Source organism: Cupressus sempervirens, chromosome 10 (assembly GCF_028749045.1).
Source record: "Cupressus sempervirens isolate cs-2001-9-10 chromosome 10, ASM2874904v1, whole genome shotgun sequence".
In the NCBI taxonomy this organism is placed as follows: domain Eukaryota; kingdom Viridiplantae; phylum Streptophyta; class Pinopsida; order Cupressales; family Cupressaceae; genus Cupressus; species Cupressus sempervirens.
The window spans coordinates 390,424,254-390,439,042 of record NC_143127.1 but is presented as its reverse complement, the minus strand read 5'-3'; the positions used below and the strand labels follow the sequence as shown (position 1 = coordinate 390,439,042).

Genomic DNA, 14,789 nt, shown 5'->3' with positions numbered 1-14,789 from the left:
ATTGTCAAGGCACAAATATTTGTTGTTGCTTCTTAGCCAGAAGTATAACCTTTTATCATTAATGTCTCATGGCACTCCAAGATAATCCTCAGAAAATCATAAAAAATTCATATGAAATCAATTCCATGACAAAACAAAACAAAATCTTTGAGCTCTTCCTTGAGACGGCTTATAGTCAACAGAGCCGACACTTATTAATCAATCAATATCATATCAAGTAACAATATCACTGATTTCTACTTAATAGATGATAAATTCACAAATATTTTCGTTAGGCTAAATTAGTTCTCAACACTTACATTATTCAGAATATCAGAACTCATTTGCAAAAAGATGCAGCCTTCAGGATTACTTTTAAAATTGTCTTTCCAACCCTTACCAATTTTGTCTCTTCAGAGACTTCACAATAACATGATACTTAGATGCCTTCAGGTATCCCCACCTGAAGGCATAGCAACACAGATTTCCCTCTATGTGGAAAGCTAAGGCGAGACTAATCCCTGTAGATGTACCAAGCTGCCCATAATTCAGATCCATTAGTAGATACTGAGCCTGAGTCAAACCTGAGACCAATTGGGAGCAAACCCAAAGTCCAAGTGAACTCCACTACACATCTGGGCTCAAAAAAGGGTTTGTGGTAAACCACATGAGAATCAAACCAGAGTTGATGTGTAGCATTGATATCATTAGCCTAAAACTATGACTCACGACTTGCCTTTAGACCAACTTGGCTACACGTGCACCATTAAAAGGTTTTGTGGTTAACCAGGTGAGAATCGAAATAGTTTTGATGCATAGTCTTAGGAACATTAGCCTAACACTATGCCTCATGACTTGCCTTCGCACCAACTCGGCTAAAAATGTGCCCTTTAAAAGGTCTTGTGATACATCCAAAGAGAATCAAACTAGTGTTGATGTATAGACCAGGAACATTAGACTTCACAGCAACTCGGCTACACACATACCCTTATTTTTGTCTTCCAAATTTATTATTGTTATTTGTTAATAAATACAGTATACTACTTGAGAAAGGGAACATTGCAGAGGTTGATTAATCTCTTTAGGATTTATCATATAGCTCTCTAGGGTTCTTTTAGACCTCATTATGTTATGCTATGAGTTTGTTAGCTATTGTTGCTGCAATCTTGGCTTATGGTCTAACACCCTTGAGTATCCCTGGGTTCAAAGGGACATCTAGGCTTCCCCCTAGTAAGAATGGGGTGATACTGTGTAAAAGCTTTGGTTTATAAAACCCTAGTACATCATATTTTAGGGTTGCAATTATTTACTAGGTTTGGGGAGGATCAAGAGTTAACTTCAGAGTTGTAAGTTCAGATTTGGACTACCTATAGCAAGGTATCTTCATAGGGACAATGATTAAGATGTAAATTCAGAGTTACAAGTTCGAATTTGGACTTCCTACAGAAAGGTATCTTCATACTTCTGACCATCATTGAGGACAGCAAGAAAAAGGATGAGATTATCAGACCTGGCACTAATTTATGGGGAGTTTGACAAGGTGGTTTGAAATTTTTTCAAAGAACGGATAAGGTTTGAAGATCAACACTGAGAAATTTGTATCTTTATCTACATATTTTAATCATCTTTATCTAAGGAAAATAAGAGGAAATCAATGTAATCCATTTCTAAAATTTTTGAGCAGAATTAAATGGATTTTTTGCACTTTCCAAAGTTCAGTGATTATTTGTTCTAGCAAAAAAATAAGATCAATAAATTTGATTATAAATCTGAGTTGGTTGTTAAATTTCTTATTTACAAGTAAATTTTTAGATTTTTCTGTACCCTATTTTTGGAAATATTTATGTTTCTATTATCCCTATTTGGGAATATAATATATTACATTCAGGTGGAATTTTCAACTAATTGCTCTGATCGCTTTCTTTAACTATGGGTTTGCTTGATGACAACAACCCAATTGTTGAGAAAATTTGGGGGTAACCTAGTTGCTTCTTTTTTCAAGGTGATCTGAGTTCGTTATTGCTTTAGTTCACCCTTAGGAATGTTGGTAGGAGGCACAACAGCCCTGCATTGTCCTATGGATGATTCTCTTGTTAAGTTTGTATGGTTGCAATGGATTTTATAATATAGCAGGTTTATAATTTTGTCTTGAGCTGCATGGTTATATATTTGCAATATCATTTTTTTCTACAAGAGCAGCAAAGATGCCAAAAGAATTGAAGTCAAATTCCTGAGTTGTGTGCCATAACCATAATACAGTGCGGTTTTTGGAAGGGAATGTAGGCTCGCAGTATCATATTCTGTGTAATGGAATAAAATGCAACATATTCTTTTGGAAACAGTGGTCAATTTGCAATAGACCAGACTGCAAGTGCATTGTTATATCGTGTAATTCTAATCAAAATTTTAATAGTCCAACACATTGATAAAGTTAATTGTAATAGGCCAGCTCATTTCAAGAGATAATTGTAATTCTCTCTTTTTAAAAGAGCCTGTAACATTATTGATCATGGCATTATATTTTATGTAAACGAAAGTTTGCAGTGGTTTCCTACTATCTACCATAGTAGTAAAAAATTTCTTAGTAAAAAAAAGGCAAACCAAAAGATTAAAAAATTTTCGAACTATCACGAATCAATCAAGAAAAAATCATATTTTCAACACACGTACTGTTGCACTTACAGCTAACATTTGACACTTGGAGTTGATATGCACGTTTCTTTGAGGTGGGTGATAACAAAGAGCTCATCAATTTTCACTGTGTTAAATATAAAAAAAGTATGCGTAGGTATGCCCTCTCGGCAAATTATATACAACAGCAAGACAATAATCAAAGTAAAAGTGTGGCTATATACATTGATGGAAGGCCAAAAGCAACAGGGAATATTGTGGGTTTTATAAATAGTACATGACCTGGGTCAACTATAAAGCAACCCAATTGCATATTTGAGGCGTGTGAGGGAAATCGTGTATTCATCTGTGCGATAAAATCAATACGTGCAAGGGAAGAGCTTCTTATTGATTACAATTTGAACCGCATAGATACAAACGAGGCTACTATAATGGGGGTGGTACATACTATTAAACCAACTTCTAATCAATGACTCCAACATACCATTTAGTCAATAAATTTTTTGCTAACATTTTTATACTTGATCTTTGACATAGGGGCACAATATGGAGCAACCGCCCGGAGGGGATGCTAGCGATGTTCCCGACTCATCTACACACGAGCAGGTAAAACTCATTGTAATTGTGCAAACTAGATAGAAGCAAAATGTTATTTTTTTAATGTTTTTTTTTCATTGTTTTGGAGTAATTTTGATAATACTAATACTATTGTTGTCACAGAGGGCCAGTGGTCAGAGAAAGGGAAAGGAACCTGCAGTCCCTGATCAGCAGCCCCCCCCCTAAGGAGGACCCTTTTTATATTGATTTAGCAGACACCAATGACCCGATCGGTTCGACTAAAAAGTTGCTAAAGAAAATTGGCAAAGAAATATTATGTTTGGCAACCATAAAGCCTACTACTCAGGAAATAAGAGAAAGGGGAGCTGAATTGATGCACACCTCTGAAACCTTAAAAGTAAGTATTAATGAAATTTTTAATTATAACATGAGTTCAATAATGGTTTTTATGTTATTCTCTTTTATGGCATTAATTAAAATATGGATGCGTTGTCTTTACAGACTTTTTTGCATGATTTCGAGCCCCGTTCCCATGATCAGGGTGCTGTAGGTGGTTCAGGTAGATCGCATGTTGCATTCCCCACTTCTGTTTTCTACTGAATATATATAGGAATGATCATAATCATTGACAATACATGCTTGAACAATCCTTTTTTTAATGCTCTAACAATCTTGTCCATGCTAGTCCACACGTTCTATATTTATGCATGCTCTAACAATTTTATTCTTCAGCTTCACATCAATTGAATCCTATGATGACGCCACCTCCATCCAGGACAACCACAAATCTCTTTTCGACTGCTGAGTCAGCAACACGCAGCTTACAGGCATCAACTGTTGCACCATCTACTAGTACACAAATCCCTCTTTTTCTCTCTTATGACAGCAACAATTTTTTTTTTTTTTACAACTTTTTAACATCAATTATCATTTGTTCTTTTATACTTCATGACAAAGACTTATGAAACTTATGAAACTTTTTGCAATAGGAGCTGCAACATCATTTCCTGGATGTTCCTATGTTCCTAGTACGAGAATGGTGAAGGATGTCACATTGATCGTCAGCGACGATGAAGGCATTCCATTAAAAGTAGCCAAAGTTCTAGGTACTTTAAAGTTATTATTATTCTATAGTGATATAATAGTAATTTAGTTTTTGATCACTCTTCATCGACTAATGATCCCATGATTGTTTTGTAGGGAATGATCTTTTTTGGAGAAAACTTGGTGATGAGTGTTTGCAAATATTCGGGCCCACCATGCATACCTGGTGGAACATCATATCCTAACTAAAACCCCAAACCACTATTTTGATTTCATATCATTGCTATAATAGTTTTCCTTTTCATCCATTTCTTGAACTATATATATTAAAGGTAGCTTCACTTCATTTATGAGTCTAACATGTTTTTTTTAACTTAAAAGGTGGAATAACCAACACAAATCATTGAAGGATGATCTTATAGAGAGCATGACCCAACTCTTTGGACCTCATGCATTTGAGAGAAACAAGCTCCTTGAAAAAGCTGGTTTATGTTTGAAGTATATTAGGGACCAGTACAGAAAAAATTTACAAGATAACCCTAGGAACGAGCGTCCGCCCTATGTTCTTGAGGCTGAGTGGTAGGCTCTGATTTTGGATGGAAAGTATAAAGCTGACAAGAAAAATAATATTACACCAGTGGAGAGTACATCAAGGTATGTGATACTGTTGAGAATCTAATTATGTACTAATTAACCTCTATATTTATACTATCTAACATATTTCAAACTTTTCATAGATTGCCTGACACATCAAAGGCAACAAAGGCAAGACTAGAAAAGCACACGACACACAAGCTCGGCTCTGGTGGTTTTTCGAAACTTCAAGCAAGAGTTGTAAGTATTAGTAAATGAAAAATTGTATCAAATTTTTTATATAATGTGATGGGAAATGCTAGGAATCCCTTATTTAGCTCATCAATTATAAATAGGTCAATAGAATATAATAACAGTAGTGGATTTTCATATTCAATATAAACAATTCAACAATTGAAGTCAGACTCTGCAATCTAGATTAGTGAAGATTCCTTCATTTACTAATATGACATTATTTAAAATCTCACCCTTGATGTTTCCATCTCCATAGATTTCAAACTGATCTTGGGGAGGAGCAAGCTCAGAGGGATGGGTATGATAAAAGTAAGGCCACCCAACAATAGAATTGTAGCAGATGTAAGCGTATGGAATGTTGGATGCCTCAATTGCCCTCCTAACAACTCTCTTTTCTTTGTAAAAGCTTAGCCCTAGTTCTATTGGATTGGCTTTGTCTATATCATGCCCAAATTCTGAAGGAAGAAACCTCTACATCAAAGTTCAACAATTATTAAGTCTATTACAGTTAACAAGCATTCATGGTAATTATGTTAGGGTCCTATGTTCTGACCTTAATAGTGCCAATTTCTTTAATGGTGTCTACAATCTTAAGCTAATCTGTAAGTTGACCACCACCCACAATTGAAATAACAATATCAATGCCTTGCATGGCCTTTACCATTGAATTATGATCACTTAAATCTCCCTGCAGAACACCCATTATAATATACATGCACATTAATAAGACCCATTACAAAACATGTAGACATTAATAAAACCCATTACAACACAAATTTTTACAACTATAATATAGCTCATGATCCCAACCAAATTAGACTCATTGATAAGGAGATCACTGACCGAACACCCCTTCTTAACATAATTTCTAAATACCCAACTTCACAACAAGAAAGTCAAACATGATTATTTGTGAGATGACCGCTAACAATTTAGCAAACAGCTGCAATAGTAGTTACCATGAACAAACAAGCAAAGCTTAATCATATATTCTAAACCTATATGACCAATCAAAACAATCTACAGTCTATAAAATTAATATTTTAAACAAGTACACACACTTTACAATTGTGCCATACATATCTACCACAAAATCTTAGTTATGAACAGAGCTAGTGACATACATAGACAATGTTAACACCAGAATCTTTCAATTCATGGAGGCACTTTTCTTTGGCAGAATCATGGGCAGTGATGGGTCTAATGAGAGCATAGGTAGAATGGCCTGCATTAACAGCTGCAAGAGCAACAAAGCGACCAATATAACCAGTGGCTCCAATCACTAATATTTTACTTTTCTCTTCGTTCACAAAATCCTCATATGAAGAAATCTCACAAATGGAGGCCATGGTTGAGACTGAATTTTCCTCCAATAGTTGAGAATAAAGGCAGTGATTGAAAGAATGAGGGAATGCAACAACACTTGCAGCCATTTTTATTTCCAAAGAGCTGAACTAACTCTTACCCAACTTAAGAATTTGGAGAAGATATGTTGGTACAAGCAAAGCATACAAACACACAACATTTATATAGTAGATTGCTCCATCAAAACTGCTCAATTTTTCTCCTATTATATTGTGATGGATATAGATGATTTGCTATTGATATTTTAACTACCCTCCATTGGTTGATGAAACAATGCAAGTAAAATTCACCATACCACGCAAAAATGCAGGGCTCAGAGTTCAAGAGATGCCTCACAGAAAAGAATAAGAGAATTGGCTTCCAACAAGGCTATAGAGCCATGGCTAAACAACTACGAGCTAAAATCAGTGTGGAAGGTTCTAATAATGATGCATCTGAGCCACAGGTAAATAAGCTAAATGAAATTTATTTCAAATTGAATACTTTACCAATTAGTCTATTTGATGTTAAGTTCCAATATAAAGTGAGTATATCTGTTTTAAGCAAGCAATGATAACAATGCGTAGGATGTTGGAATGTAGCCTGACAATCCTTCTACACAATCTGTGGATGCCGAAGGTTCGCATGATGTGCATCCCAGTGGTGGAGGTATACATTTGCTATTAAATTTTTTATATGTAATTGCAATTGGTGTTTGGATTAAAGTAACATTTTTTATAGCAACTGTAGAGGATCGAGGGGTCGATGTTCATGATCGTGTTGACGTTGAGTCCAGACAAAATGATGTGGTCAGATCAGGTAAAGAGCACCACAATTATGTTATTTAAAATAATTAAATACTTGTAAAAATTATAATAAATTATTTTTAATTTAACTCTTTTATTTGTTATTTTAGAGAACCCCCCTTGCAACAGCATAGGAATTTGAGATCATCAAGAACAGAGAACAGAACAACTGATGAGGGGGGAATTGATGATGACACTGATGCTCCTCTTAGAGCTTACATAGAAAAAAGAAATAGAAAGAAAAAAAAGAAATGATTGTCATCTACATACCTTAATTGATAATGAATGAATTTTATGTCTCAATGAATTTAATTATGTGCTAATGAATGTTCATGAATTATGTGTTAATGCAGAATATTGATGAATGTTGCATGTTAACGAATCTAATGTGTTAATGAATGTTATCATGTGATATTGATTGAATGTTACATTTTATTAATGGTTGAAAGAATGAATGAATGTTATATGTTAACGGGGAATGTAGAGTGATGTTAGGGGGAGGAGGGTGGGGCCAAATGAGCTTCCACCTTCACGTGGTTGGCCCTGTTTAGTAGAGAATATTAAAGTATTGAGAAGCTCAATAAGATACTAACAATAGGTAGAAACAAGAAGCAATAACAAGCTCCTTCTAGAACATAACTCTTACCAATTATTGCTATCTTCCCCACACTAGGAATCTCCATCATATTCTCATATGCCTGCAACAAAATTAGAATAACTAACCAAAAATAACTCATATTTTCATACTTCTCCATGCTTGGAATATAATCACCTTGTTTAGCCTTCCCTTGGCTCTTCATCTCCATTGTCTTCTCATCCTTCTCTTTGCACCTTGAGACCTCTACTACTGTCTGCAACATGTCTTCACACCCTTGTCATTTGCCTTGGTATACCAACTCCTGGTTGGTGGCTGTTCTATCCAATTCAGTCATCATTGTCTTTGTGAATATTCTTTGTCCAAATTTCAATGGACACCATATAGAACCAATCAATATCGTATCTGCTTCTCCAAGCCTTGTTTCTTTGCTATTTACATCAGCATTTGTACTTTTCATCTTTGTTCCAATCATCTCCTTTCCCTCAAGCCCTTCAAGACTTGATCTTTTTCTGTCTTCATCAACATCCTTTCTCTTTACCTCTGCTACAACCTTTTGAACCTTTTTGGTGTTAGGTTCTCCTTGTTCTTCAACACTTGATTGCTGCTCATTTGTTATTTGTCCTTCAAATGGACAACTTGTCTTCATATCATCCTTTTCTAGGTTCTTTTCCTCAACCTCATTCTCATTAGCTGTTTGCTTCAAAGCATCATCCTTTTTTATCAAAACATCTTCCATTGCTTCACCATGTTCCTCTTTTCTTAGGAACCTTTCCCTCTCAAAGATTCCAATGCTCGTTGACACCTTCAAAGTTGTCTTGTGCTCCTCCAATGGTGTTAATACCATCTTCTCTCCATTATTTGTGAAAGTGTAGGTGTTCTTTCTGACATCATGCACGGATCTCTTCTCAACTTGCCAAGCCCTTCCTAAAATTATATGACAACCACTCAAAGGTACAATGTCACACAACACAACATCATTATACGATCCAATGGTGAATAGAACATAAGCTTGCTCCTTCACATCAACACAACATCCAACATCCAATCCTTGTGCTTTGTAAGGCCTAACATGTGCTATTCTTGGTAGATTCAATTTGTTAACCATCTCAAATGAAACAAGATTTTTAAATGAACCACTTGAAACAATAACCTTTTAAAATTTCACAGATTGGAACATGAGATTGGATGGCTTGAAGCTGGGAAGCCTTTCTATCTAGCAATGTTTGATCCTTTACTTCAGATTTTTAGTCATGACCAACCACTTAGTTGTTTGAGAAGACCCAGGTATGTAATTGCATTGTATTAGATATGGTTTACGTTTTTGTCGAGATTCTATTACTACAAAAATGTTGTGCAGTTTGTAACTTCTAATTGTATGGTGTTTTAACATAATTTTTGTTTTAATTTTATTTAGTTAGATTGAAAAATGTCTACATAGTTACTGCTAGAAGCTCTTTCAATTTTCACCTGATGGAATGTAGAAATCTCATGTCTTTAAATGTTTAATAGAATATGTATATGAATTTTTCTCACTTTCTTTTATTGCAGGTCAATTATTCAACTAATTTTTTGGGATCGACATTAGAACTTCCATTTGAACTAATCTAAGAGAAGCTCTAAGGTATTCTTTTGGTCAATAAATAAGTTTTGTTCTTGAATTGTGTTCATCATTGAGGTTGTACTGAGATTTGAAATGATCTATTGTTTTAAGTTCTTTCTATCAAGCTTTTGAGTTTTCTCTCCAATTCATGCCTTTTTGGATTTTGGATTTTTTGGACTTTGGTTATGGTAGTTTTTATAACCTTGTGAGTAAAGGAAAAAATAATTGCTTCTAGTTTTTAGGATTGTAACAAGTCCAAGCAGGTCTTGTGTCATTTGTTGCTGGTTGCTGATACTAGTTTAAGAGCATAGGATGGTTTAATGTAACCTTGATCTTATATTTGATATGGCTCATTAGATCTACTTCCTATTTCCTTTTTATTTTCTCTATCCCTTGATTTTAACATTGTGTCAATAGAAATTAATGGATTAATTTGTGTTGTGGTTCTGATGTCATTTTCAATTTATCAATTCTCTTTTAGGTCATATGTATAAATTATTAATGTTATATTTGTGTAGGTATTGCTATATGGTAGACAAGTGACCTCATGGAAGAGTGAAAATGGAGAAGAGTTACTTTTCATGAGCAGTAAGGTGACTGTGACATCACTAATGAATTCATTATTTATTCCTTAGTTACTAATTAAGAAACTTGTAACTTTATAAAACTTGACAAACCCAAATTTGACTTGGACTCAACTCAACAAAATTTCCAAACATAAAAAAAGCACATTTAACAACATTTATAAAACTGATATGAGAGAGAAAATAAGTGGTTTGTCATTCATTCACAAACAATAAAGAAGCTTAATACAATCATGGTGTTATATGATAAAAATTGCAATTACAATTAATATTTTACAAATTTCTTCTATGAGTAGAACTTCTTAGTGGCTGTGTGGGTGCTCTTGAAGTTGATGATATTGATTCAACTTGAGAAAAATTATCTCTTTAATAGGCATATTGTAGGTAGCTGCATCCATTCACATACCTTCTGCCTTCTTATGTGGTTATACCTTCTGCCCATTCTGCTACTTCTTTATTAATTTTAGTTTTACCTTCCTTAAAAAAGAGTGTCTCTTAGGTTCGTCCATATCATTGACAGTTGAATTTAAATATGAAAGTATGTCATGAAGGTCAATGAGAGGTAGATTCTAAATGTATTGCACAAGAACAGGGTTATTTAAGTACCATTGAGTCAGTATTTTGCACTTCTTGGTGTGGAGGGCTTCAAATGTGCTCAAATTCCACTCACAACTAGAACTGCTACAGGGTTGGCAAACTTTGAAGATTGTGCACCACAATCTTCTCACTACAAATCTACAAAGACAAAATTTAGAGATTGAAAAGTTGGAAAATAAATTGAAATTTTTAGTAAATGATTGATTGATTTATTTATTTGTACTAAGTTGTTACTTTTCTAATGTATAAAGGTGAAGATAACAGCTTTATGTCTGTGTCCTTGTAAACTTCTTCAAAATTTTGTCCTTAAGGTCATTGTGAGGGACCATCCTCTATATTCATGTGTTGGGGCCATCCACGATGTTAACTTTCAAATTGTGTTTATTTCTATTTTTCAATTTACTCATGCCAAATATTGGTAAGTGGTGTAAAAAGTACAAATCTAACTGCCACTCCAATGCATAGTGCTATGTACAAAAGATCGATTTGTGCATATGTAGAAGCAAAGGGTTTCCATGAGCTAGAGGTGAAGAATTTAAATCCTAAAGCTACTTGTCTCCATACAAAAACCACAACATTTAAACCGAGAAAGAGGAAAAACTGAAGCCTCACTTGAAAAAGGAAGAACGAGAAAAAACCAAGTTAGGAAGTGAATGGGAGGAAGATTTTCAGAATCTAACCTTAATAGACCACCAAAAATAGTGGTAACAAGATACAAGGAGAGAAAATAGTTTTTGACACTTGGAAGGAATAGAAGTAGTTAATTTTTTGAGTCCTCCTTCTATCACAAATGAAATGAGTACATGGATTGATGATGATTATGAGATTGTTCTTACTGCATCTCAACGTCATACATTGAGGATGACATAGTAGGGATTGAATCTAGGGGTCATCATTCAGATTATGTGAAGCTTCTTGGACATAAGGATGTTGATCAAAATTATCCTTCACCTTTTTAAAAGTACATGACATTGACTAGCATGTCAGTGTTTGTGCATGAGAAGAGTAATATTTCTAATGTCAGTCAATCAAAAAATACATTGTGTGTCAAATATAATCACCTCGAGGAAGATAGACAAAGAGATGTGATAGTGAAGGATAGGAACAAGTAGGTGAGAAAATGTTTTGATGAAACTATGGCAAGCGAAGAACTAGGGAAATTAAGGGATCGTGCTGAAGATGTTGAAAGAGCTCTATGATATCTAGGCATGCCAAGACAATAGCTTCAAAAGAAAGAGAGAAGTTGCAAAAAATTAAATAGGAGAGATTGTTCAAACTAAGTATTGTAATTCAAATATTGCTTCAAGAACTTCACTCACATTTACCTTGTCAAAAATCTCAACATATAGCATTGAAGTCCTTTAAGGATGAGGTAACAAGATAGTAAGCAAGAATAGATCAACAACTATATATCGTAGGACCTTGGATTGATATAAGCGAAAAAATGATAAGTTGATAGATGTTCATGAAAACATAAAAAATAGAAAATCAAGGTGTAGAAACAAAACACTTCAAGGAACCAAAAGACAAAGGAAGAAATGATAAAGTGGACAACCTAGCTGAGACCTATGACCTGAAATGTTGTCCAGAGAAATCAAACAAGGAAAGTTTGGAAGAAGAGAGATTTGACTTCAGAAACAAGGATAACTTTCAGCTTGTTAATAATCCCTTATTTGAGGTTAGAGCTAATGTTTGATGTTCCCTTATATGACTCCTAAGGGTCTGTGACGAAATCCTTATATTTTAAATCACAATAAACTTCTTTCTATTATTACTTATACTCAATTCTTTATTTTGCCACAAATAAATGTTAGGTATTAATAACAATATTTTTTCGGGGTAGATATATCAATGCAATTGTGCATGTATCTTGATGTTATGTACAAGTAATATCACCCATGCTTCTGATATATTCTTTAATTCACTGCTAGAGAGATGCAACTAATCTTTGGTAAAGAATATAGATGAACAATATGCAAATGTCTTTTAAAGTAGTTCTGATATCTTCAATCAAACTTTGATAACCAAAAACACTTCCAATAATGATGGAAACGACTTTGTGAAAATTCCCAATCCAATCAATATCAAAGACTAAACAAGGATTATATATATTGAAGTTGGAAGTATAGTGATAGTCAACTAAATGACCTAATGTCATAGATCCTGATGATCTAATGTTGATTACTGATCTGCAATAAGTATCATTAGAATTTCTGTAGAGCCATTTGCAAGACTAAGTAATCACTGTTACAGATTTATCATAATGTAAAAGTGATATGTACCATACTGGTATGAAGTTATTCACTGTATCTAATATCTGCCTTATTGAAATGTGATATGATTGATTCTATTTGGTTTGTAAAGACGTTGGATATTTATTTGATCTCTGCCTGATATAATATCTTTGTAATGGTGATGACCCAATGATGGGTGACCTGTACTGTTGCAATTTCTGATGTAACTCTTGTTACTTATGTGATATATATGTCACTATTCCTAATCTTAATCATTTTACTCATGGGATCTGGCTTTTTGATGTCTAGTGGATTACTACCACTTATGTCTGTATAGAATATAAAGTAATCTTCTGTCTGAATAATGTCCTTGGACTGGTTATTGATGCCTTTTTAATATCATTTGAAGAATTGCAACTCTTCATTGCATCTTTTAGTATTTGGATCCTCTGTCATTATTGCACCCTTTTGGATAACTAATCTGTGATTAGTATTTGTGATCAGCATGATATAATTTAAAGAGAAAACACTTACATTTTAGTATCAAGCTTGTTTTATGAATGAATGGAGAAAAACTAGTGACATATCCATTTCAGCTTTGTATTTTTTACTGTTAGTATTTGATTATTAGAACATAACTACACATCCTTGTAAATTGGAGTTTTAGCAAAGATTTAATATTATTTGGATTTATTTCTTATTGTAGCAAAGGTTATGGAGGCCTTGAACATTCCAAGAGGTGTCCGGCATGTGCTTTTTTGAACACCTAATACTGACAGGTATTTTAAGTTTTAATAATATGGATCTGTATAATTCTAGTTTTAGTACAATCTTATTGCAGGTTGATAGATTTTCTTAACAAGTTTTCAAAGTGTTTTCTGTAAAGTCATTGTTCACTCCAGTTCGATCATCCTGACTTTTAGCTGCAGGTGCCTTGCCTATGGTCAAGCATAAAGCTTTCCTTAGGCCCATGTAATATGGTGGGTAATTTGTTGGGTTTCTCCTTACCAATGAAAACTTTGATGTGACCCTTAGTGTATGCTTTTGCCATGCATAACATGAATAAAAAACTAGCAATACTACATTGATGTGCAATGGGTACACAATGGGTAAAAAGATGTTAGAAAATGATTGATTATGGTGTTCTTGTTCATGATGGTGGGAGCACACATTCTGGTCATTATTTTTGCTTTTTGAGTCACTTAAACCTTTCAAAATTATTTTTATGCTGGGAACTCTAGGTTATAGTCTTAGAAAAGTATTTTATTCATTAACAATTGCTTTAATCTAGCTTGTAGGTGAAGTGCACACAATGTTCTTATTGCTCAAATAAATTTGATCCTTTCTTAGATTTGAGCCTAGAGATCATTCAAGCAGATTCCTTGTTGAAAGCATTATCCCATTACATGACAGTGGAGCAGTTAGATGGGGGTGTGAAAAGAGATCAATGTAAACGATGCAAAGTAAAAGTGAAGGCTTTAGAACAACTCAAAATTGATAAAGCACCACATGTTCTTGCAATTCATCTCAAGCGCTTCAGTGTAGTTGGATCTGGAGGAAAAATTGACAAAAAAGTAGACTTTGGTTGTACGTTGGATCTCAAACCATTTGTTAGCAGTTCACATGTAAGTAGCCCTTACAATATTATTTGCCAGTGGATCACATTTTTAGTGGAATCTAATAATATAGTTTTTGTAATATCTACTGGTTTTTTAATAAATATTGCACATTTGAATGATATTCTAGTTTCTCTGTCTATTGATCAATCACAGGAGGGCAATTTTAAGAACACTCTTTATGGTGTTCTTGTTCATGATGGATGGAGCACACATTCTGGTCATTATTTCTGCTTTATTCGTTCATCCACAGGCATCTGGCATGCTTTAGATGATAATCAGGTATACATTTGCTACAGTTGTGAAGACATGTTTAATTTTGTGGAGCAAGCTCATTATAATTTGTGTATAATAGGATACACAAAAGAAC

The 14,789-nt window shown here is 34.1% G+C and overlaps 1 pseudogene; it reads right to left on the bottom strand.

Moving 5' to 3' along the window:
* Nucleotides 1–375: 375 nt before the first annotated feature.
* LOC149534308 (leucoanthocyanidin reductase-like) lies at nucleotides 376–6,473 on the bottom strand (annotated as a pseudogene).
* Nucleotides 6,474–14,789: the final 8,316 nt, after the last annotated feature.